This window comes from Lissotriton vulgaris, chromosome 8, assembly GCF_964263255.1.
Source record: "Lissotriton vulgaris chromosome 8, aLisVul1.2, whole genome shotgun sequence".
Taxonomy (NCBI): Eukaryota; Metazoa; Chordata; class Amphibia; order Caudata; family Salamandridae; genus Lissotriton; species Lissotriton vulgaris.
The window spans coordinates 67,997,580-68,023,642 of NC_141696.1; the positions used below are offsets into that span (position 1 = coordinate 67,997,580).

Consider the following 26,063-nt stretch of genomic DNA (forward strand, 5'->3'; position numbering starts at 1 on the left):
CTGCTCACACATCTATGCACAGAGTTATACACCTCCCAGCCACCCACACACATACTCAGTCTCCCATACAAATACTTGGGCAACCATTCAATAACCCATATAGTTACTGATATAGCTACTGATTTAAACATGCAGCAGTTTACAGAAGAACATAAATAATGATTGCCAAATTAAGACACTTTAATCACTAACCCATGCACTCAGTGAGACACATTTAATCATTCTCTCATACAGTCAGTCATGCACCTACTAAATCCTTCATCCAGACACTTATACATCCACTCATTCTTCAATATGTAAGACATATTTTAACTTTACAGAAACATACAGTCACTGGGTGTTGTCATCAGTGATGTCATCAGTGATGTCATTTGAGATGTCATCAGTGATGTCATCAGTGATGTCACTGACCATGTCATGAATGATGTAATATGTGACATCATTAGCAGTGGATTGGGGGTCCGCGATATATAGTAAGTGCAACTAACTATATATGGAATTTCAAAGGTTTTGTGCAAATAAAATAAGGTTTTTTAAATGCTAATCCCTAACTATATATGGTCTATAACCTATGGTTTTTTCAGTGAATATATATATATATATATATATATATATATATATATATATATATATATATATATATATATATATATATATATATATATATATATATATTACCTACTGGCGTTCGCCAGTAGGTATATATAGTTAGAATTTTTTCCCTATGGGACTTTTGAAAATTCTATGTCTAATAACTTTGGCGTTTGTGGATGGAATCGGCTGAAATTTTCAGGAAAATGGCACATTTTGTTTCTGAGCAGCCCCTGAAAATTTGGTGGGGTTTCGTCAAGGGGGGGCTGAGAAAAAAGGGGGGTCCCAAAACGCGTTTTTTGCATTGAGTTTTCCATAGGGCGGTTGGACTCACTTTTAGCTCGAACGGCTGAATGGATTTGCACGAAACTTGGCAAAATTGTAGGGACTGTTAGCCCGATGTGCCTTTGCTAGGTCTCAATATATGTGCTCCAGTAGTTTTTGAGAAATTAACGTTCAAACCAAGATATATATCTGTAACAGCGCTCTGGGCAGCGATCCGGTCCGCTTACTTTTCGCTTATCGGAACTTTGCGCGCAGAAAGCTGATTGGCTCTCCGGTGTCTGTCAACATTCTAAACAGTCCGGAGCGGACGCCATCTTGTCTCTCGGTAGGATCGAGAGAGAAGAAGAGGTGGAAAACGAAGGGGGAATTTAATGAAAGGGGGCAAGGTATCCCCCTCTTGACCTCCTAGGAATGTTGTTGGGGTTATTAAAGGGTCCCGTGGGGAAAATAAAAAAAAAATGATTTTTTACGGTAGAAGCGCGGCCGCGAACTGGTAGCGAAACGGGAATTCGCCATTTTGTGCTTCGTAAATTAAATTACTAGTTATAAGTGGGTACGGGAGACGTATCCTAATCCCCTATGTTTCCTGAGGGTGGGTGAGGAGGCTGATATATGTTGATACATCTCTTCCAGCGGCTGTGCGTGAGCTTTTTTTTTTTTTTTGCTGCGTGACAGTCCGGAGCGGCCGCCATCTTGTCTCTCGGTAGGATCGAGAGAGAAGAAAAGGTGAAAAACTAAGGGGGAATTTAATGAAAGGGGGCAAGGTATCCCCCTCTTGACCCCCTAGGAATGTTGTTGGGGTTATTAAAGGGTCCCGTGGGGAAAATAAAAAAAAAATGATTTTTCACGGTAGAAGCGCTTCACGGGCCGCGAACTGGGCCGCAAACTGGTAGCGAAACGGGAATTCGCCATTTTGTGCTTCGTTAATTAAAGTACTAGGTATAAGGGGGTGCGGGAGACATATCCTAATCCCCTATGTTTCCTGAGGGTGGCTGAGGAGGCTGATATATGTTGATATATCTCTTCCAGCGGCTGCGCCATCTTGCCTTTTTTCGAATGCCACAATTTTGTCGTGCACGGCAGCCATTTTAGATGCCAGGCTGGTCCCAGGCTATCACCTACCCCTGCGGATGTAGTTTATGGCCCCAGCTGTAGAGAATTCAGACATGCCAATTCTCCTGATTCAGGCGTGTGAGTACTGATTTCAGTGCTAGTCTCCCGCCTCCCGATTTCTGCAAGCAAAAACCCGGGGGCATATTACTAACAACTAGCGATAATTTTTGTCTATAACTTGTTTAGAGACAAAAATTATCGCCGCAGATCGGCGATTTTTATCGCAGATAAACCTTGCTATTATCGCAGAAAAGTCAGCGATATTCATGTATTATCGACCTAATGCTCTTAGCCATGTTATCCACCTCCCATTGGATAACATGGCTAAGAACTGCTCAGGGCAGGTGTTAGATTTTGGAGATATTCGCGCTTAGCGCGAATATCTCCAAAAGTTGGTAATAGAAGGTAGCGATGTTAGGGACTGTTTCCAGTCGCTAACATCTTGGCACGCCACTTTGCATGTCATTAGTGATAAGTATCACTGACATGCAAAGCCGGGCCCAAGATGGTCGCTATCTCCTTTTAGGTGTCACTAACTGGTGTTAGCGACAGCTTGATAATAGGGAAATAATTTTATCTCCGCTTTCATGGTTTTTAAAGCCAAAAAAGCGGAGATAAACCCCCTTGATAATATGCCCCACGATTCCTTGGGGGTTTCAGCTGATAGGGCTTGGTATTGTGTTACATGGTAATTTTTCCATGAAACGTCAGAGGGTCGATGTAGGGGTTCTAGAAGAGGTGATAAACCATTTAAGCCTCATGAACAAGCGCATGGTCTTTTAAAGATTTGTGAAGTACTCGGGGCGGCGGTGTGTGTGTGCCCTCTTTCAGGAGCGGGCGGGGGGGCACTGCCAGCAACTTGCCAGGTCAGGTAGTGTTCAACACGTGCATCACCCTTTCTCTGCCTGCTATTGCGCTCCATGCTTCGGAAAGGTAAGAAAAAGAACGTGCATTTGAGTTTGAAATGTCCGATCCTGCAGCAGCACACTTCCAAAGCCCACACATGACAATAACCCGATTCAAGGCCCCATTCACCCGTTTTTCAAAAAATAGATAACACTCCAACAAAGTAAGGTTATAAAACTTTATTAACTTTTAACGATAATGAACAGAACAAAAACTAAAAACATTTAAACATTTATTAACACAAAAAGCAACAATGGTTAGAAGCTGTCTTTTGTGCGAATAGTCCCAAGGCAGCACAACGTGCAGAGTTCTGGACGGCACCCAGGTGATGTCGCCTGGGTGCCGCACTGGTTTAGGGATCCTACAATGCTGCTCCGAAAATTGGCGTGGGGCGTCCCGGGTGGGGCGGGGGGAGGCCTCGTCAGTAGCGGTCTGTTGTGCGAATAGTCCCAAGGCAGCACAACGTGCAGAGTTCTGGACGGCACCCAGGTGATGTCGCCTGGGTGCCGCACTGGTTTAGGGATCCTACAATGCAGCACAGAAAAACAGCGTGGGGCGTCCCGGGTGGTGCGGGGGGAGGCCTCGTCAGTAGCGGTCTGTGTCCAGTGTCACATGGCTGACACAACATGTACGACAGGCACCCAGGTGATGTCCAGTAAACTGCCGCACTGGTTTTGGTATCCTACAATGCTGCTCCGAAAATTGGCGTGCGGCGGCCCGGGGGGGGGGGGGGGAGGCGGCGTGAACGGGCCTCCCCAGGTGGCGGCCATTCAGCTGTTTACCGCCCGCTCTTGCGACTACAGCGTCTCGCTCACCATGTTGTTGAGTTGCTCCCACTCTTGCAGTGCAGCGATAGGCGGCTGCCACATGACTCTTAAAATGGCGGACGGCTCTTCGGTTTTGGGCCTGGTCCACTGAAATGGCCCTGGGACACCTTGGAAGTCGGACGCTTGCCTGCTAGGGCTTGGGCTCCATTCTCGAAAAGCGTCCCCTCAGCCGTGAAGATTGTATAAAAGTCTTGGGGGCCCCCGACTCCCGCAGGCTTTCGGTGGGGAGCGGCTGCCATGATTGCTCGCGGAATGACCACGACGGAGCCACGAGATGGTGGTGCTCTCATGCTGACGCCAGCTTCAGTCTGAATGATCCAGAAACAAGGTGGGGCTTTCATCGTTTGGGAAAAAAAAATGTTCTAAACCAATGAAAAGTGTTATTTTTAGGTCATATGACCAAGCCTTCCATCTTTAGGAAACCAAAAGTAAAATGAACCAATGAAAAGTTTTATAAACAAGTCACATGACCTGTTATGCGACATAGGGCTACAAAAAGCGTAGAAAATCCGTTGGCACGTGAGGCGGCGTCAGTAGCGGACCGATGTGCGAATAGGCCGAAGGCAGCACAACGCGCCGAGATCCGGATGGCACCGAGGTGGTGTCCAGCAAATTGCCGCACTGGTGTGGCCATCCTACAATGCTGCGCCGAAAGACGGCGTGTCCAGCTGAATTGCGGTCACTGTTGCGGTACAGTGACTCGAACGCGCCGAGATCCGGATGGCACCGAGGTGGTGTCCAGCAAATTGCCGCACTGGTGTGGCCATCCTACAATGCTGCGCCGAAAGACGGCGTGTCCAGCTGAATTGCGGTCACTGTTGCGGTACAGTGACTCGAACGCGCCGAGATCCGGATGGCACCGAGGTGGTGTCCAGCAAATTGCCGCACTGGTGTGGCCATCCTACAATGCTGCGCCGAAAGACGGCGTGTCCAGCTGAGTTGCGGTCACTGTTGCGGTACAGTGACTCGAACGCGCCGAGATCCGGATGGCACCGAGGTGGTGTCCAGCAAATTGCCGCACTGGTGTGGCCATCCTACAATGCTGCGCCGAAAGACGGCGTGTCCAGCTGAATTGCGGTCACTGTTGCGGTACAGTGACTCGAACGCGCCGAGATCCGGATGGCACCGAGGTGGTGTCTAGCAAATTGCCGCACTGGTGTGGCCATCCTACAATGCTGCGCCGAAAGACGGCGTGTCCAGCTGAGTTGCGGTCACTGTTGCGGTACAGTGAGTCGAACGCGCCGAGATCTGGATGGCCAAGTTTCAAGTTTCATCTGGCAGTTTTTCTCCATCCCTCCTGGATCAAAGAAGGTGAATGCTATGCTGTCCTATGGCAACATGAGCATCAACCTGATGAATACGGCATTCGAAAATCATAAATGCCCTAATGCACCCAAGAAGTAATTTTTTTTTTGCTCCAGTTGAGCCGTTTTCAATGCCTGTTTTTTGTTGTTTCCCCTCCATCAAGAACAAAACAAAAATACAAGGCGCTAAGATCCGAATGGCAAGTCCTGGATGTTGAGTGCCTCAGTTGAGAGTTCTGAGCAGTGCTTGTAAGACTATCTGAAGTTTATTATAAGAATCAGAGTAAGTTGAAGATTGTCTGAAGCTTATTTGCACCTGCTGCAGCTTCACTAGGTCCGGCGGAACTTTTTTCCTTTTCCTTTCTGCTTCTTTTCCTACAATGCGTTTCATCTGAAGACACGACCAGGTCCCTGAATGTGTGCAGGGGGACGCTATTGATTGAATGAAAATGGCGGCTTGACACAAAGCTGACTCAAGCGTTACTGTTGGTGCTATACAGACAAAAATTGGTTTTCAGTTTGTACATTCTTCAGGTTTTTTTTTCATCCAAGTCTGATTGAGAGTTTGTAGAAAAATGGCTTCAGATTTTCCACATACTACTCTTCAACATTCTTCCTAAATGTAACAATGTGAAACTCACTAGGAGAACGGCTGTTTCTGTTTCCTTTCAAAATGCTGCCACCAATATTTTCTGAATGGAAGACATCATCTTGTAACATAAAGGGCCGAAAGGGGTTCTGGTCTGGCCGATGGTTGGTGGAGACATTTTGACTATATCTTGGACCTGCCCGGCCTCTCCCAAAATGGCGCCGGTATAAATGGGACTCGTAACTCTTTGCCCGCAAATGTATATCTAGAAAATGTTATTGTAAGTGGCCCTGTCGTATTTTAATTACAAAATGTACGTCCACCGATACCGCAACTGTTAGACACCTTTGTTCTTGTCACCTAATGGCCCGCTCGTTACGTTCTTCTACAGTGTAAATGTCTCCTCATCATATACGATTTGAGTTTGCTCCGTGGCCGGCCCACGTGGTTATAGGCCCGTATTTGTATACTGACATTTTCACAATAAAGGTTTTTAAAACAAAACACAGTAGTAGTATTTTCATTTGTAAAGTTTTTACTTTTAGTGACTGTTTTCGAATCAGTAAAAGGCAAGTGAAATAAAGCAGTCCAATTACATGACGGATAAAAGGTATAATATGTAGGAACGCAGTAAAGATAAATGGTCAAGGGCAGTTGTGTTTTTCATGTCTGCAACATAAAGTGGTCGATAAGAATCTGATAATCAGGCGTATCGGCGACTAAGACAGCAGGCCGAATCTCTTTTACTCAACGGCTCCGTCATGGAAGGAAGAAACGCCCTTTTTCTCGAAAAAGGAATATATTTTACTTGCAAGACAGTTGTAAATTTTCCGGGAAAGTACATTAGCCTGGAATATTATAACATATGTTTGAAAAAAAAATATTGTTCGAAAATAATAAAAAGCGTAATTTTTAGGTCATATGACCAAGCTTTTCATCATTAAATTAACAAAAGTAAAATGAACCAATGAAAAGTTTTATTAACAAGTCACATGACCTGTTATGCTTACGTTACGCGCTGCGCGCCGCGCCTCGGATCACTTCCGGGTGCGCTAACGCGGCGTGTCATAAAACGCATTACGCGACAACGTAGGTCAAGAATATAGTCTAAATGTCTCCACCAACCAGCGTTCAGAACACAACCCCTTTCAGCAGTCCAAAAAGTTCTGTTAAATGACAACAGAGGGGACAGGCAACAAGAACCATCAGTCAAAGAGGGGAGGGCAAGTTCTTCTCTTCCGGGTCATGTTGGGGCGCTACCGGAACTGATCGAATTGGTAGTCTACAGTGTTTCTGGATGTTTCAGACTAAAGCTGGCGTCAGCATGAGACCACTACCATCTCGTAGCTCCGTCGTGGCCATTCCACGAGCAATCATGGCAGCCGCTCCCCACCAGAAGCCTGCGGGAGTCGGAGGCCCCAAGACTTTTGTAGAATCTTCACGGCTGAGGGGACGCTTTTCGAGAATGGGATCCAAGCCCTAGCAGACAAGCGTCCGAGTTCCAAGGTGTCCCAGGGCCATTTTAGTGGACCAGGCCCAAAACCGAAGAGCCGGCCGCCATTTTGAGAGTCCTGTGGCAGCCGCCTATCGCTGCACCGCAAGAGCGGGCGCATCTCAACTACATGGTGAGCGAGACGCTGTAGTCGCAAGAGCGGGCGGAAAACAGCTGAATGGCGGAAGAGGCACAGTGTAGCAAAAGCGGGCGGAATGGCAACTAAAACGATAAAGGGGCGCCTCACTACAGCTTGTCTTCAGGTCAAACGGATTGTGGGACAAGGTCCAGAATTGAAGAGTCATCAAAAGGCAAAAAGCACCGCCGGACCCCGGGAGCCGGCCGCCTATGTCGGGGGCGATCTCAGGCTACACCAGTGCTATAAGACTTGGGGAGGGTGTCGGAGCCAAGCGTCTTCTCCGAGTCCATGGCCATCACAGCGCCCCTCAGGGGCCTCCGTCAAGCTGTTTAGAAAGGTAACATATCATATTGTTTTCTAATGCAGTCAGGTCCACAAACGACACTCACTTACTTTGAGAATAGTGAAGCTGCAGTAGGTGGAAATAAGCTTCAGACAGTGTTACAAGCGCTGCTCAGAACTCTTAACTATGGCACCCAACATCCAGAACTTATGCTATTTGAGAATGGTAGTGACATCGAAGCATCTCAGGGACCAAAACCATTAACGTACTTTCACGTATGAAAATCTTACTTGGGGAGGGGGCAGGAGCGAAGCGCCCCCTCCCAGTCAGCGCCACCACACCGTATGTTGAAAATCTGAAGCCATCGTTCTACAAAGTCAACCAAACTTGGATTGAAAAATCTAGAAAAATGTACAAACTGAAAATCAGTTTTGGTCTGCATAGCATCAGTAACAACGCTTGAGTCAGCTTTGTGTCAAGCCGCCATTTTGATTCAACAAAGCACAGGCATTGAAAAAGGCTGAAATTCAGAACTCTAAACTATGGCACCCAACATCCAGGAGCTTGCTATCCGGATCTTGGAGCCTTGTGCTGTTTTCGATCTATTCACACATCGGTCCACTACTGACATCATCTTATAAACCAACGTTATGTAAATAGTTTTTTAATAAAATGTTTTACCCTATTTCTTTGCTGGTGTGTTGTCTATATTTTTAATATTTGCATAGGGTTTGTCATTATTTTGTGCGGGATGGGTGATGGAGCTGAGCTGTCTTGCAGCCCTCATGGTGTGGAGCTCAGTTCATCTCACTATTTTCGTATTTCTCAAGAAGGGTTGTTCCTAATATTTCTATTTTAGCGAGGTCAAAAAGAGATCCAATTAGTGGCCTACTGATTTTGCTCGATTACTTTTATTTTTTTACACGATTTTTCACTATCTGCAAAGACTAAACAGAGTATTGCGACTTTGTGCTTGTTTGTAAATAGAGAATGATCCAAAGAGAACCAATTCTAAAACAGTAAATGCTTGGACAACAATCAATCAAATGGAGAGACAAGGAGGTACGACGGATTACAACGGGGGTAAAGGCCTGCGTTAACTACCCTTCTGTATCTGCAAAGAGAGAGTACTACTAAGGCAAAAGAGGGGAGGGGGGGGGGCAGCGTTCAAAGCACATCAGCGTGCATAAATACGAAAATGTTTTTATCTATCACGTACTTGACATTTTAAAGCTTTTCATATTTGCTATTAAAAAACCAATGAAATTCACAGAAAAAACCATAGGTTATAGTGGATATATAGTTAGGAATTTGCATTTACAAAACCTTGAAAATTCAATGAAAAAACCATAGGTTATAGGCCATATATAGTTAGGAATTAGCATTTACAAAACCTTATTTTACTCGCATAAAACCATTGAAATTCCATATATAGTTAGCTAACTATAAGCGCTAACTATATATCGCGCACCCGCAATCCACTGCTGATGATGTCACATATTACATCATTCATGACATGGTCAGTGACATCACTGATGACATCACTGATGACATCTCAAATGACATCACTGATGACAACTCAAATGATATCAATGATGACATCTCAAATGACATCACTGATGACATCACTGATGACAACTCAAATGACATCACTGATGACATCTCATTTGTCATCACTGATCACATCACTCATGTGATAATACAATGAACCTCTTCAGACTCTAATATAATCTTACATACACTCAGTATAAACAGACACTCACAGACTGTCACTCATCCATGGACTTACTCACACACCTAGTCAGTCATGCAAAGAATCAATCACACCTCCATTTCCTCAACTATACAGTTATACACATCTTACTTATTCAAACATATAATAACACATATTTACTCTCTTATATAATCCCTGATACAAGCTCACAGTGATCGATACAGCCAGTCACACATTCACTGGCTCTTATGTTCAGTTATTTATATATCTCAACTCTCACATGTATTGTGTTTTACATACGTACTTACTTGCACATGTAGCAATGAGAAATCCATTCACTCACCAACACACCCATGCACAGTCAACCGCCCATATAGCTGTTTCCACATGCACTCTTGAACTCATACTCCTAGTGAATCAACTGCTTACACATCTATGCACAGAGTCACGCACCTCCCAGCCACCCACACACACACTCAGCCTCCCATTCAAATATTTGGGCAACCAATCAATAACCCATATGGCTACTCTTATAGCTACTGATCAACACATGCAGCAGCTTACACAACAACAAACATACTGATGCACGAATTAAGACAGTTTAGTCACTAACCCATGTACTCAGTGAGACACATTTAATCACTCACTCATACAGTCAGTCATGCACCTACTAAATTCTTCATCCAGACACTTATACATCCACTCATTCTTCAATATGTGAAACATATTTAAACTTTACAGACACATACAATCACTGGATGTTGTGATCAGTGATGTCATCAGTGATGTCATTTGAGATGTCATCAGTGATGTCATCAGTGATGTCACTGACCATGTCATGAATGATGTAATATGTGACATCATCAGCAGTGGATTGCGGGTGCGCGATATATAGTTAGCGCTTATAGTTAGCTAACTATATATGGAATTTCAATGGTTTTATGCGAGTAAAATAAGGTTTTGTAAATGCTAATTCCTAACTATATATGGCCTATAACCTATGGTTTTTTCATTGAATATATATATATATATATATATATATATATATATATATATATATATATACATATATATACATATATATATATATATATATATATATGTTCATTCAGTTAGCATTCGCTGTAAATGTATGCTTAGAATGAAACATTGTTTTGATATGTACAGCACCATTGCATATTTTATGTATGGCAACAGTTGTGATGAATTTTATAAATGTATTTTATACATGTTTTTAGCAATTCATGTGTAGCTGTATTTTGGATATGTTTAGCATGTTTCGAATTTAGCAATGTTGTTCATACGAAACTGGAGTGGATGTTGTGTGTCGATTTAGATACCGTATATAGATTTCCCGATTTTACGCGATTATATAGGCCCAATTCACATTGCCCCTATTTAGGCTTAGAAATCCTACCCTTATTTAGGCATTATCCATGCTAACCAAATACAGGCATGGCCACGTACATCCGTCTATCAACGTCACAACGAGTTCTTGGAAAACCAGGCTCTTAAGCCTTTAGGACTTACCCTTGCTTCCAATATTGATTTTTAGGGATTATTTTATTTATTTATTTATTTAAAAAGTTTTATATAGCGCTGGCTAGACCCAGAGGTATCAGAGCGCTTTACATGAGAATCAACTATGTAACAGAAAAAGTTCAACAATTAAACAATAAATCCCCCCCCCCCAAAAAAAAAAATAGGCAATACAAATAGGAGAGAAGAGAAAGGAGACAGAAAAGTAGTGGAGGGGTCAGGGGAGGTGAGAGAGGGAGGATAAGGGAAGAGACAATACAGAGAGACGAAAGGAAGTCTGTCTAAAGACCGACTAGGTAGGTGATAACCCAGGAGGGAATCCACAGCCCATCGCACCTAAAGCAAAACCAGGTTGCTCCATCGGGCATCAGACAAAAAAGTTCAGTCTAAATACTTTCAGAGAGGGGAGAAGGAGATACATAAATAGAGGGAGAAGACGACAGGAGGGACGAAAGAAAGTGCAACAATGTGGTTTAACAATATAACAGAAAAAGATCAACAATTACACAGTACATCAAACAATCAGCAATACATTAGGAGAGGGGAGAAAGGAGAGAGAAAAAAGTGGGGGGTAGGTGAGGTGAGAACGTGAGGATAAGGGATGAGACAACCGTAGAGACGAGAGGAAGTCTGTCTAAAGACCGACTGGATAGGTGACGACCAAGGAGGGAATCCACAGTCCATCTCCCCTATAGATAAACCAGGTAGCTCCATCGGGCATCAGACAAAGTAGTTCGGTCTCAAGTGTCGAGAGAAGAGGTTCGCAGAAAAACAGGATGGGAGGGAGATACAGCAGAAAGACGAAGGAAACTCTGCTCAAAGACCGGCTGGGTTGGTGACGGTCGATGAGGAAGTCACAAAACCCATCTACTCTATAGCGATCAGGTAGCTCCACTGGGCTTTGGCCAAATAGCTAGGTCTCAATGGGAAACATTTAAATAACATGGAGGGCAAAATAAATGGAGCGTGCAGAGGAGGGAACAGGGAAGGTGAGAAAGGGAGGATAGGGGAAGCGACAACAAGGAGAGGCGAAATGAAATCTGTCTAAAGGCCGACTGGGTAGGTGACGACCAAGGAGGGAATCCACAGCCCATCTAGCCTATAGCTAAACCAGGTAGCTCCATCGGGCATTAGACAAAAAAGTTCAGCCTCAATACATTGTGAGAGGAGAGAAGTAGAGATATAAATAGAGGGAGGAAGCTGGAAGAGACGACAGGAGAGATGAAAGGAAGTCTGGCTAAAGACTGACTGGGTAGGTGATGTCCAAGGAGGGAATCCCGACGTGTCTCCCCTATAGCTAAACCAGGTAGCTCCATCCATCGGCATTAAAAAAACAGGTCCGTTTCTTCACAGGTGCCATCTTGAGGTTAAAACGCCAGGTGAGAATTACGCCAGAAGTCTTGTGTTGCTATGACCGATAGGAACGGCGGCCACAGCGTCAGACGCTTCCGACCATTCGAAAAATCCAGATAATGGCCAGGGACAGGTAACATTTTTGCTAATAATTCTGATTAGTGCTAATTTGGAGTTGTGGGGAATGTGGGGTTTTCTTGTTTTTCTTGTTAACGAGCTTGTGCCCAAAGTTTCCAGATGTCTGTTTCCGAAATAGAAGGGTTGCTAATGATTATTGTTTCATTTGAAGATGTCTGCCGTTTTGCAGGGTGTTTTTGCATTGGTATATGGAGCAGTCTACTTTTAGTTTCTAGTGCTGTTTTTCTCAGTTCCAATCTCAGGGGGGCGCCGTCTAATGTGGGTTGAGTGGTGTGTGAGCATTGAACCTCGTTAGTCAGTTTCAGCTGCTTGCTTACCTCTGTCTTCTCCGTGCGCCTTTATTCTCCCCTCACCACACTCTCACTGATCTTCAGGCCTGGCTCGCATGTGCACGTGTGTGCTTTCAATGACAGAGCATTACAATATCGTGCACCCACGTTCCTCTGCCTGACTTTTACGTCAATACTGGCATTCCTAAATACCTTTAAGGTATAAATATACCTTGTTTTGCCATGGCAAATCATGTCACGGTTCGGCTGCATACTTGCACGGCTTGCCACGGCAAGTTCGGAAGGAAGTCAAGTCCCCGCTTGAGGCACTGCCCAGACACTTTCATCCTCCTCGCAGAGAATCCAGCTCCTGTGTTTTTGACTCCCCTTGCAGGGTGTTAGAGATTGAAACCCGGAAAGAGATTCCAACCTCTCTCATTCCAAGGTATGGAGCAGACTAGAACCTAGAGGGACTTTTGGCAAGTCTTGGCAACACCAATCTACACTATAGCCCAACTAGACTATAGATAAATGGCGCCTACTCCTTAACTCATACTATACTTAGGTTAGGTACACTGGGGTAGAACTAGCTAGAAAGCACCAGATGAGTATTCACATTTAGCCTGTGCTATTTATGAATGTATTTTTATGAATATCTGTCATAGCTGCAGACCATGCTATTATTTTATCTTACTGCTAACACTGTACGTATTTTACTTAGCATTCTGTCTTACGAGTGTAGCAGTTCACATCTTTTGCACGAGAAATAAGACTGTTAATAAACCCTTTTTATTGAAATACCTGTCTCTCTATTTCTGTGCAACTCTGTAGAAACTAAGCATGCACGATTGACTGAGTGAAACTGTTATCTATTGTTTCCACTATTCTGAGACTGTTCCAATTCTTAAGGGAAACAAAGTTGTCATGTTTATGCGGTTGTCTGAAACTAATCCCTTCTTGTATATTCGAGAAGTTTCTAGTGACCTCTGAGTTAGCTGGCACACACTCTTCATCTCTCTCACTCTTTCTCTCTCTCTCTTCCTCTCTCTCACACAGTTTCTCTCTTTCTCTCTCCCTCTCTCTCACTCTTTCTCTCTCTCTCTTTCTCTCTCACACTATTTCTCTCATTCTCTCTTCCTTGTAACTCACTCTTTCTCTCTCACACTCTTTCTCTTTTTCTCTGTCTTCCTCTCTCTCTTACTCTTTCTCTCTCTCTTCATCTCTCTCACTCTTTCTCTCTCTCTCTTCCTCTCTCTCACACAGTTTCTCTCTTTCTCTCTTCCTTGTATCTCACTCTTTCTCTCTCTCACTCTTTCTCTCTCTTCCTCTCTTACTCTTTCTCTCTCTTCCTCTCTCTCTCACTCTTTCTCTCTCTCTTCCTTTCTTTCACACTGTTTCTCTTCTCCTTGTATCTCACTCTTTCTCTCGTTCTCTCTCTCTCTCTCTCTCTCTCACTCTTTCTGTCTTTCTGTCTTCCTCTCTCTCACTCTTCCTCCCTTCTTCTCTCTCACTCTTTCTTTCTCGCGCTTCCTCTCTCTCAAATGTTTCTCTCTTTCTCTCTTCCTTGTATCTCACTCTTTTTCTATTTCTGTCTCTCACTCTTTCTCTTTCTTCTCTCTCTCACACTTTTTCTTTCTTTCTCTCTCTCTCTCTCTCACTCTCTCCTTGCTGGATGCATAATGCACCATATTGTCTTTCTTTTTGTCTTGCAGGCTGTGATTCACAAATTGTCCAGCGATGACGCGCCATGGCTGTACATAGATTTATTTGCTGTTGTTTTGTTTTATTAAAATGTTTTCTATGTAAATCCACACATGACTAAGATTCTTATTTGTCCAACCTCACAAGTATCTCCTTATTAATAACTGTACAACATTAGCCACTTTTTTACATTCCAGATTTCCTAACGTGAATGTCACATTTGTTCGTGGGAGGTGGAGGTGAGTGGGGATGGCGGACAAGGAGCAGCTGCTGGGGGATGTCGGAGCAGTGTTGGGTGTCCGACCTGCATGATCATTGACTCCATTGCATCTGTTCTCAGAGACTTGTGAGCCGGCCACTGGCTCGTAGATGAAGAGCTGCAAGCAGACTGGCTGGCTCATAGAGGAAGAGCTGCCTCCCATCAGTTTGCAGAGGGAGAGCAACGGGCCAGCTCATAGAGGAACACCTGCAGGCCGACTGGTATAGGGAAATGTGCGGGCCGTCGGCTTCCAAAGGGATAGCTGCAGAACAGTGATGTGGGGAGAGGGAGCATGAAGGAGGTATCTTGCAGAGAGAGACCTGCAGTATATTTCCAGCCTTGGCTTCACAGATACAACTGCCGGCTCGAGGAGTTGCACCCAAAGAGCTGCGAGCGGACCAGTGTTTTGCAGAGGGAGACTTGCGGGTTCAAGAAGGTTGTTGGGGATATGCTGGTGATGTGGAAAGAGGGTGCATTATCTGCTGATGTGGGGAGAGGCAGCGTGAAAGGGGTATCTCGCACAGACAGAGCTCCGGTATGCCTCGGACAGATGACAGCTGACGGATTGAATCACAACATGGCTTTTCAATGCTCATATAGTGTGACTTATCAACAGTTCACACCCAGGCTCGCAAAGGGACAACTTCAGCCCTTGGGCTCGACTCGCAGAGGGAGAACTTAGGGCCGTCTGCACCCAAAGGATTAGCAGCGTAATAGCTCGCAGAGGTAGAGGCACATCAGCATACTAGCTCGCAAAGGTAGAGAGATGCGAGCCGAAGGACTGTCTTCTAAAGGCATAGCTACGAAGTGCTGATGTTGAGCAGGGGGAGGGTGAAAGCGTTATCTCACACAGACAGATCTCCGGTATATTAAATTGCTCCCGGGACCTTTCTTTTATATTTTCACTCGATGTGAGGCTCAAGATGACATCAAGACCCTGCTAGACAATGGAGAAACAACAGCCCTCATCCTCCTAGATCTGTCAGCCGCCTTTGACACGGTATGCTACCACACCCTACGCCTACAGGACGCCGGAATCCAAGGGAAGGCCCTGGACTGGACCACATCCTTCCTTTCCGGCAGTTCTCAGAGCACCCGCCTCCCCCCTTCCACTCCAATGCCACTGAGATTATCTGCGGCGTACCCCAGGGCTCGTCCCTCAGCCCGATGCTGTTCAATATCTACATGGCACACCACGCCCACATCGCCCGTCAACACAACCTCAACATCATCTCCTATGCTGACGACATCCAGCTACTCATCTCCCTCACCAAAGAATAAAAATTGAATAAAAGAAAGAAAATCAAAGTCACAACTTTGGTGTGTCTTATCTGAACATTTGGGAAAACTAATACTTTGTTTATCTGTATGCTCGTTCTTAACAACTGTTCTGCTATGGTGTATAATTTTTGAAGGGTGCTGTCCAATTTCCAAAATTCATCTCCCTCACCAAAGACCCTCACACAGCAAAAACCAACCTCCACAAAGTAATGAAGGCCGTCGCCGACTGGATGAGGTACAGCCGACTGAAGCTGAACTCGGACAAGACGGAGGTCCTCATCCTTGGGTCCACCCCTTTGGTCTGGGATGACTCCTGGTGGCCGACCAGAAAGGGGAACTGCTCCGACAGACCCCATACACAACCTATGGGTCATCCTCGACTCCACCCTCACCATGACTAAACAGGTCAATGCTGTCTCCTCCTCCTGATTCAACACCATCCGAATGCTGCGTAGGATCTTCAAGTGGATACCCACTGAAACAAGAGGACCAGTCATTCAGGCCCTCATCACCAGCAGGCTGGACTACGGTAATGCCCTCTACGCAGGAACATCGGCCAAACTCCTGAGATGGCTGCAATGTATCCAGAACGCCTCGGCACGTACGATCCTTGACATCCCCGCCACAGTCACATCACTCCCCACGTGAGGGACCTACATTGGCTCCCTGTCAACAAGAGGATAACCTTCAAGCTCCTCATCCACACACACAAAGCCCTCCACGACACCGGGCCCTCAACAGACGACTCTAAGTCCGCCCTAAGTCTAAGGATGTCTGTAATCCCTCCGAGCAAGATCCCACTTTCTCCACCCATTTGCTACCGTATTTTTCCCTATCATCGTTTTTTAACACATACAGCTCTGCATACAGCTGCCGAATTGTACAATGGTTACTCCGTTCAATATAGTCCATGATTCTGCAGTGGTTAAACCCTATCAGACCTCCTCTTTTATTTGCGAAATAACTTCTTACCTGCAGATACTTAAAGAAACTATTACCCGTTATCTCATATTTCCTTTGTATTTCCTGGAATTGCAAAATCTCCCCTCCATATCCAGTAGATACCCTACCTTCTTAATCCCCTTATTGTCCCATTCCTTCATGACTTCATCCCTAAAAATATCCCCTGGAAGTGAGTGATTTGTGTACAGTCGGGTGTAGCTGTTGTATCTGCCTATTTCAAGCTTTTTTGCCACCATCTTCCAAACATTATATGCTGCTCGTAAAGTCTTGAACCTGGTATGTTTAAAATAACTATAATCAACCGTATTTAGTAAGCCGTTCTCGGCCTCCCCCCCACTAGTGCTCTATATACATTCGTGAAACCAGGTCTACCAGCCCATTGCTCAGTTCCCCCTCCACCTATGAGCCCTTGAAAATACTGCAGGGCCGCTGCCCAGTAATAAATTCTGCAGTCTGGGGCCCCCCTTCTCCCTAGGAAGTACCATGAACCGATAAGCTCTTCTGGTCGTCCCTTGTGCCCAGATAAGCCTATTGAGTATTACTTCCAATTTACTAAACCATGCGTGATAAAAAAAAAGTGGTATCGCTCTAAAAATATACTAGAATTTTGGAAACGTGATCATTTTGATCACGTTTCTACGACCCATTAGGGTCAGATGTAGGTTATGGATACTTTTCTGTATTTCTTTTTACTTTGTGAAATAGTGGTTCCATATTTAGCCTCATAAGGCTATCTAAGTCGGTAGTCACTTTTATCCCGAGGTATGTTGCTTCGGGCACCACTCTAACATCCTGGTACGTTGTGTACCTATTCTGCACTATCTGAGTCTTCCCTTTGTTAATCAGATATCCAGCTATTGCTCCGAAATTCATTGCTTCTTGCTCTATTTCGACTATCGCTCTCCCTGGCTTCGACGTTATAATAGCCACGTCGTCCGCATATGCAAATAGTTTATACTCTTTCCATGAAGCCTAACTGGAGAGATGTTGTTGTTGCTTGCTAGTCTCCTTAGCATGGGATCCAGATATAGAGCGAACAGCAGAGGCGAGGCTGGGCAGCCCTGCCTAGTCCCACGTTTAATCTGTACTGATTTTGTGTAACTTCTATTAATTCTTACCCTTGCTGTTGGCTGTTCATATAAGGCCTGAATTTCTTTAATGTAGCCCCCACCTATCTCAAACCACTCCATGACCCTCCACAGATAGTCCCAGGAGACCCTGTCGAAGGCCTTCTCCGCATCGAGAAATATAGCCGCGACAGGGTCTCCTGCAACGTCCGCGGCATCCAAGATGGTAATCATTTGTCTGGTATGCTGGGTTGTCCCTTTCCCCGGTATGAATCCGTGTTGTGAGGTGATGACCAACCCCTCAATAACCCTGCTCAATCTTTGTGCAAGTGATTTTGAGTACATTTTTGCATCCGCATTTAAAAGAGTAATTGGCCTACAAGACCCTGGTTCTAGTGGTGGTTTGTCCTTTTTTAATATCACTATAATATCTGCCCCTGCCCAAGAGTGTGGTACTGCCCTGCCTAGCTATGCCTGCCTAAAAGTTTCCAGCATATCCTCCCCAACTATGTCCCAAAAGGTTTTATAACATTCTGCCAGTATTTAATCCGGCCCTGTGGCTTTCCCCGATGGTAAATTAGTCACAGCCTCACTTACTTCCCGTAGAGTTAGCGGGAGGTCTAATTTCTGTTTCCACTATGTACTTAATATTGCATGCGGTATCTCTGCCAGATACTCCGTGATCTCCACTCTCTAGGCCACCTCTGATTTCCTTTATTTCTCCTGCTGCTAAGTTTTGCCTAGTCCGGATTGCTAATAGGTGACCTACTCTTTTGTTATATTCGTAGCATTTTTCTTTTTTGGCCAAAAGTTCCCCGACGCCTTCTGCACCAAACTTTCCCCTGCCCCCCTTCCCCTAGCGCCTTGATACCCTCCGGGTGAGTAGTGCGCTATATAAATGCTATGATTGATTGATTGATTGATTCAGTTCTATTTCCAGCAATACCCCCTCTATTGATTCATGCTTGGTTATAGCCATAATTAGACGCTCTTCTAACCTTTCTAGATCCCTCAACCTCTTATTCATCCTGATCTTCTCCTTCTTTCTCCTCTGCAATGCATAACTCAAAGTTTCCCCCCTAACTCCAGCCTTGAACGCGTCCCAGATCATGTCAGCTGAAGCTGAATTCCTATTGGCCTCCCAAAACTGTGGAATCCATTCCTGCATGTGGCCAATATATCCTGGTTCCCTCAGCAATGCTCTCTCAAAAGTCTATATGTTTCTTTTGCTCCCTCCCCTGTTAACCAGCGGAAGGCTTAACACCAGCGGGTTGTGGACCGAAACTATCCTTGGCAGCCGTTCTAACTGGGATCCACTTATTATTGAGCTTGAGATGAAAAAGTAGTCTAGCCTAGCAACCATTCTATGGGGTGCTGAATAATAAGTGCTCCCTGTCCCAATTGGATTGTTCTTCGCCCACACATCCACCAAAGCATTATGTTGCGCCAAATTGTGTAAAGCCTGACATGTTTTTCTCTTCCGACCAGCATAGCCTCCCCCACCCATTGAGCCCAACCCATCCAGGCCGTTGACATTAAAATCTCCGCAACATATTACAGGCTCTGGCCATAATGAGAGTTCTAGGTCTACATATTCAAAACCTCAGGTTCATCGTCATTAGAGCCATATACAGAAACAATTGTAAAGCATCCAGCATGAGTTTCCACTTCCACCATAACCCATCTCCCCCCTTGATCCTCCTTTTTCATTTTAAGTTTAACAGTCCCTTTTTTAGACAATATGGCAACCCCTCTTGTCCTGGTTTCTTGTTTTGTGTGAGCGAGGGCATCGAAACCCATCTGCTCCAACATGAGTTTTTCCTTCCCTGCAATATGTGTCTCCTGAAGGCACATTGTTTCCAGCCTAAGCATTCTTAACATGGCAGCAACTTTCTGTCTTTTCCCTACGTTATTAAGACCACAGATGTTCAAAGAGGCAATCCTTAATGCCATTTGTACTTACCGGAACTTTCCTTCCCAATCACCATCTTGGTACTCCCATCTTTAAATGTGGTTAGCCAAGCATCCTCCTCTCTAAGTTTTTTGTCATTTTGTGCTGTTTTTTCTGAACACCCATCACCACCACCATCCACCCCCTCTCCCCACCCTCCCACCCCTCGACTCCCTACACACCCTGGACTCCTACCCCCCTTTCCACATGCAAATAGGTCACACACGACCTATGTGTGACTGCTATGTGTTGTAGTGTCGCCTCCCTCTCCTCCCCATTGCTCAAACTTTTTTATTTCCCTGCTGTCCTGAGTCTATGTTGTGCCCCCAGTGTCTGACAGTGTCTTACCTTATTTTTATATTTATTTTTTTGAAAATGATTTACTACATGTTTAAACTATTTATTTTTAGATATTTTATTTTTTTAATTACATTATACATTACATTAAAAAATATACTTTCTCAGAATGAATTACTTTAGTTTAAATACTTTGTAAATAGGCAACAGACTTTTAAGTACAGTAGTTACAGTTGTTGCAATTGGCAACACAATTTCAAACACAATGCAACATTGAGCTCAATGGGAATTTCTAGTTAAATGTAAGCATGGGCGAATTTTGCGAATTCGTGGTCCGCAAATTTGCGTATTCACGAATTCGCAATCCGCAAAATCTGCGAACTTTCGCGAATTTGTGGATTTTTTTGTTTTTTGTGTTCGCAAGGATTTCTGCAAACACGAACTTACTTGTCGGGTCGCAACGGTCGTGACCATGTTGTTTCTACGTCTGGTTCATCACAGCACCCTCTGTTTCACCACTGCCACCCTCTGTCTCACCCATGCCACACTCTGGTATATCACTGCCACCCTCTGGTTTATCACTGTAGATTATGGGGGGAAAAGCACACCTGCCCTGCACTGACATGAATGAATTAGGGGTTGATTAATGTGTCATTGAATTTGAACTTCCAGTCTGGCACTTGCTTCCTTATCTGTAATGGCTTTCTGTTGCAGTGTAATTTTTTTTAACAGGACCATTGTGGCATACTTGCAGCTATTCTCTGAGGCTGCTATGAGGGTCAGAGCAGGGTCATAGAATAGCTGCAAGTAGGCAACTGAACTCTGGAGGGGAGCCTCAGAAAGCACTACAGGGAATGGTTACTAATGATGAGTTTGAACTTTTGCACCTGCTGATTGCTTTCAGTTTTGCAAAAATCGTTTTTCGGCAATTTTGCGGGATTCGCGGGGCGCGAATTTGCGCAAGATTGAATTCGGAAGCCGCGAATTCATGCGAATATGCTATTTGTTTTTTTGCGGCGTGTTAGTTCACAAGGTTTTTTGCGTTTTAGCGAGCCGCTTGTAGCGCAATGGCGCGAAGTTACCCTCACGGTTGTACACGGGCGCGGCCATCTTGTTTGCGTGACGTATTTCCGTTTCCGGGCACTATGTGTACTCTCGCAAAGTGTACAGCTCGCTAGTATAAGTTCGCGTGTGATCACGAGGGAAATCTCGTGCGAACTTACCCATGAGGTCGTGAACGGACGCGGCCATCTTGTTTCTCATTCATTGTTATGGTTCGGGGCATGCTTTGTGTATCCTATGTCAATCTCTGCCAACCTTTGCTTGTTTGAAGTTTTTTTTTATCTATTTTACTTATTATCTATCCCTCTATTTTTGTAGCTCTATATTTTTGTGTTTTCTGCTACTTTTGGTTAATTTTAAACCACTTTTTTAAACTCTTTTCTTTTTTTCTTCTCTATTCTATTTCTTATTTATTATTTACCTTCCTTTCTGCCCAGACCATGGTAAAGGGAGCCGGGAAGCAGTCTGAGAAGGGGAAGGGTCCCGCACCCCGTGCCCGGCTCCCTTGCGTGCGTTTCAGGGGGGAGCAAGTCACATCCCGGGAGATCTTTAGCGCGGAGGAGGTGGCCGCACTAGTGTTTTATGTCCAGCGCCGCCTCCCCAGGACCATCATGGCAGGCGGCAAGATTGCAAGCGGCTACGGGATCCGGGAGCACCGGAAGCGGTGGGAGAAGGTGTGCCGGGCCATGTATCAACACTCTCGGGTCCGGCGCACCTACAGCCAGGCCACCCACTGTTGGACGGATCTCCTGGACCGGGAACGCGACTTGGTCGACCTGCTTGGCCTCGAGATCCCCGGGCTTGGTGAGTAGTAGTAGCTATTTCATAACTACTCTTTTTCTCCTGCTCTGTGTGTTATTATATGGCAAATTTTTGTTTTTTACCAAGAGCAATAATGCTGCCGATTACAATGTGGGTAAATGTAATTATATTTCAAAATCTTCTGGGCATTTCAGGTGCACTGCTCTCCTTCTCAGTAGCGTTGCTACTATGCCTATTTGTTTTCGATTTTGTTTTAATTTCATTGGCCTGAGAAATTATGTATGAGTGTAGTATAAAGAATTGCGTAATGCTAGACACTAAGGGTCAGATTTTCAATTACCGGCGCATACCTGCAAAGTAGCAGGGATGCGCCAGTAATTGTGCGCCACGCCACCACCACCCATGGAACGCCGTATTTACAATGCGGCGCACCATGGGCTGAAAACGTCACCAAAGCATTACGCATCTGTGCCGTAAAGGCGGTGCATTGCTGGAGTTGCGTCACAACGATGGCGCAGCTCCAGCAATGCTCTGGGTTGCCCTATCTCCCCAATGCTGCGTCAAGCCATATGTCTGCTTCAAGCAGGTGCAGGGTTTGAGTCACGCATCATTGCCCTAAAAGTGACTGATTGAAATCTTGTAGATTTCCCTCAGCCACTTTTAGGATGCGCTCCTGCGCAGGAACGCCCTCCCTTGCGCCGGAATGCACCCTGATGGTGCAGGGCTTTACAATGTGATGCATCTCCCATCTTCGTCACGTTGTTAATATACGCGCACCATGGCGCCTCTTTTGTTCTGCCGCTGCGTCACAAAAGTCACGCAACAATGGAGCAAAAGAGCCGCAAGGGGCTTGTAAATCTGCCCCTACAGACTCAAGTCCAGTCCTTCCTTTGTACACCTGGCAATAAGAAGAAATAGTGGTGGTTGATTAATAATATGAGTATTTTAATGACTAGTTAATGTAGTAGGAAACTTTTTAGTGTTGTCACTGATCTGCAATCACGATGGAGTTTGTCTGTCACTTCGCGTGCTGCGGACTGCTGCCTGCCAGTCTTCGGCGAACCTTTTTAGTAGTTTGTTTAGTGAGTTACATAACTTTCCAAGTCGACAGTCCGCAAATCAAGCAATACTAATATCGTAGTAGACCACATGAGATAGGTCAATATATCCCGTGGAATAGTTGTCTATTTGCTATTTCGCCAAATTATTTTGTTATTGTTCTTTTGAAATGTTTGATTTGGTTGACAACAATCATCCATGTTTTTGGGTCTTTCTTTCATGTTGTACATCAGCTCCCCCCAGGGGCAAGAGGACAGAAGAGGAGGGGTTATCATCTGCTGCTGCTGTTCAAGGCCAGGATCGGTCAGGCGAGGGCTCCTTTGCTGGCCCGGTAAGTTTTAATTTTAATATAGAGTACCTATTTTTTCCTAGCGTTCCTCATTCAATTTTTTTCTAAATCGTCTTTGATCTTCTTGTAGACTGTATCTAAATTCTTATCCTGCCTCTACTATGACTAGATTACTAGATTATTCTTATTAGTCTGTCTGTGTAGCTAACTAAGATTGCACATTTGGCAAAAGGTGTTAAACTAAACGTCCATTCTAGTCAGCAATAGCTCTATGCACTGAGTGCAGTCCTCTGGGATTGTGGATTGTCCATAATGTCTTTTCAAGTCTTCTAAATGTTTATGCTTTGACAATTACCAACAATAAAAAGGTGAATGACCACCAAGAAAGAATAAGATACTACTTTACTTTTGGTTTGGATAGGAGGACAATCCATACTACTACTGTTGCAGGGACAAATCTGCACAAACAGAACTATGGACACTAAATAGTGCATTGTTTATCAATTATAATAGGCACAGGTAGACTTTCCACATACCTCAGTGATATCAGACTTTGAAGAACCCCCAATCTCCTTACTGACTAGATAGTGTGGCAGAGTCCTTTAGCTCCGGAATTCATCGATGATTGATCCCCAATGATGATTATCCAATGCAGGACAAGAGTACGTAGTCAGAGTCCAGAAGTGTCAGAGGCACGGACTCATGCTTGCAAATTGCAAAACCTTTTGCTCATTCACTCTTGACCAAAAACCACAGAGTCTATTTAAGTTTTAAAGCTTTATTAAAAGTAAAAATATTTATTAACATCAAGCTTGTCATAAAAGATAAATGGTTGATTCAAAATGGAAAAGTGCTTAGTGATTTATTTAACACATTTATTGTGGGTGAGCCGATCCCTCACCTGGTTTGAACTTTAATTTTTCTTTTTGGTGCTGAATCGTTGTTCACTCCATCCTAGTGATGATGATTTGTTCTTAGAAGTGAAGCTTCTGTCTGTTATGAGAAAAATGGTGCGTGTTAAAAAGCAAGCATTCATCAGTTGTGCCAAAAAGTGCAGCAAAACAACACCCTTCCCTGGAAAAAGGGACATTTTTACTCTAGAGTAGACAATGACAAATTATTAGATTGGTTTCTGTATTCACATTTCTTTATTCCCAGACAAAATACTAGTGAGTGCTGTATGTCTATGACATCTAACATTCTTAAATGTACTTTGTAGGTGGAACATCTGGTGCTGGGCCCAGTGCGGAGGTGGAGGAAGAGACTTCTGGGGAGGAGGCAGTGCAAGTGCGGCAAGTGCCGGACGAAACTGCTGTGCGGGTTGCCACGGTTCGTGGCGGGCAGTGGTAAGCTCTTATATTCCTTACTTATTGAGATTGCAGACTGCATAGTGTGCTCCCCGTGAGAAAACGTAAGGTTTGTCCAGATGAGAGACATGAAGAAGAATGATTGACATATAGTTTGAATGGATGGATGCTTGGATCATGGTACTATCTGACTCTTAGATAGCATATGTGTCTAGAGCGAGTAGACGGTCACTGGATGAACTAAGTGTTACTTTGAAGAGCATGTAACACCGCACTCGCATGTCCATCCCAGTGTAGGAAAGGCAAGGAAAAAAAGTTGTAATTTTGTCCGAATACTACCATGAATAGTAGCAGTAGTTTGTATTCAAGCACAGCATATATCCAGCTATTACGATGGCCACTCACTACCTTTGGTAATAGGTTTAGTAGAACTCGGTCATTCATGTGTGGATGTATCACTGTTCACTCAATAAAAAGCAAAGCACCTAAAGTCATCCCAAATGTAAGCAAATACATACCATGTGCAGTGAAAGATAATCAGATTATTTATCTTCTTCATTTTCCTTTTCTAGTATTCATTGGCACTGTAGGGTGAAAGTTAAATTAATTAAGCAGTAGCCCTTGTAACAGAGTGTTCTCAGTGCCACCCGTAATAGAAAAGTAAGAGCATCACCACCTGCATGTACTGGACTGGTACAGTAATGCAAGTCTGTCTGACTCATCATGGTGGGCATCTGTTTTTCTCAGGTGCAAGTTGACTGCGCTGGCATTATGCCGGCTTGCAGAAGTTAACGTACCAATTTTGCTAAACAAGAGAGAAGAAGAAGAATAAGACTGGTGTACTGTCATAGTCGACTCTAATGGAGTGAGTCCATAGTGCTCGTAGAATTGATTCCTTAAACTCCCACTAATGTTAGAGCAAGGATGAAGAAGTGGGAGGTTAGATAGATACTGGCCACAATAGTTATGTACTGTGCTTGCAAGTTGCTAGTTCTACTGTGACACAAGTTTCTGCTGAATCATTTTGTGTTAATCTTAAAGAGCATTGGTTACAGACTATGTCTTTCTTTCTTCATATAGATGCTCCTTCCAAACCAACACAGAAGGAGCTGGCTAAAAGGGCCCGGCAACGGAGGCTGGAGGCCACTGTCGCTGAATATCGGCGGCTGGTGGCCCAGGAGGAGGAGGACACGCAGAGTACGTCGACAACATCCACGGCGACACGTGCATCCTTCTTCGTGCCTCCCAGGGTCAGCCAGTCAGTGCAGCAGGTCTCCAGCGGTACGTAGCCGGAGTACCGCAGCAACCCGCCACCGCCGAGCAGCAAAGAAATCAGCTGCCCCCCACAGCAGTTACAAAAAAAATGATGCACCGCCTTTCCCTCAGGGTGTCCTACCTCGAGCAGGAGCTCCTCAACACCAAAACCCTGCTTGAGACACTCCGCAAGGAGCATGCCGACCAGGCCCGAAAAGTCAACAGCAGCCATCAGTAGGAGGAGACTGTCCCATGCCCCTTTTTTAAAG

At 44.7% G+C, this 26,063-nt stretch overlaps 1 protein-coding gene across 2 annotated transcripts in view; it reads left to right on the plus strand.

Annotated features, from left to right (window-relative positions):
- LOC147693409 (olfactory receptor 56A4-like) overlaps positions 1-26,063 on the plus strand; it is a 114,059-nt gene that overhangs the window by 34,626 nt on the left and 53,370 nt on the right. For both annotated transcript variants that reach the window (XM_086933215.1, XM_086933216.1), the window contains exon 2: positions 12,136-12,268. The gene's annotated coding sequence lies outside the window, so the exon portion shown is untranslated. The remainder of the gene's footprint in view (positions 1-12,135; positions 12,269-26,063) is intronic.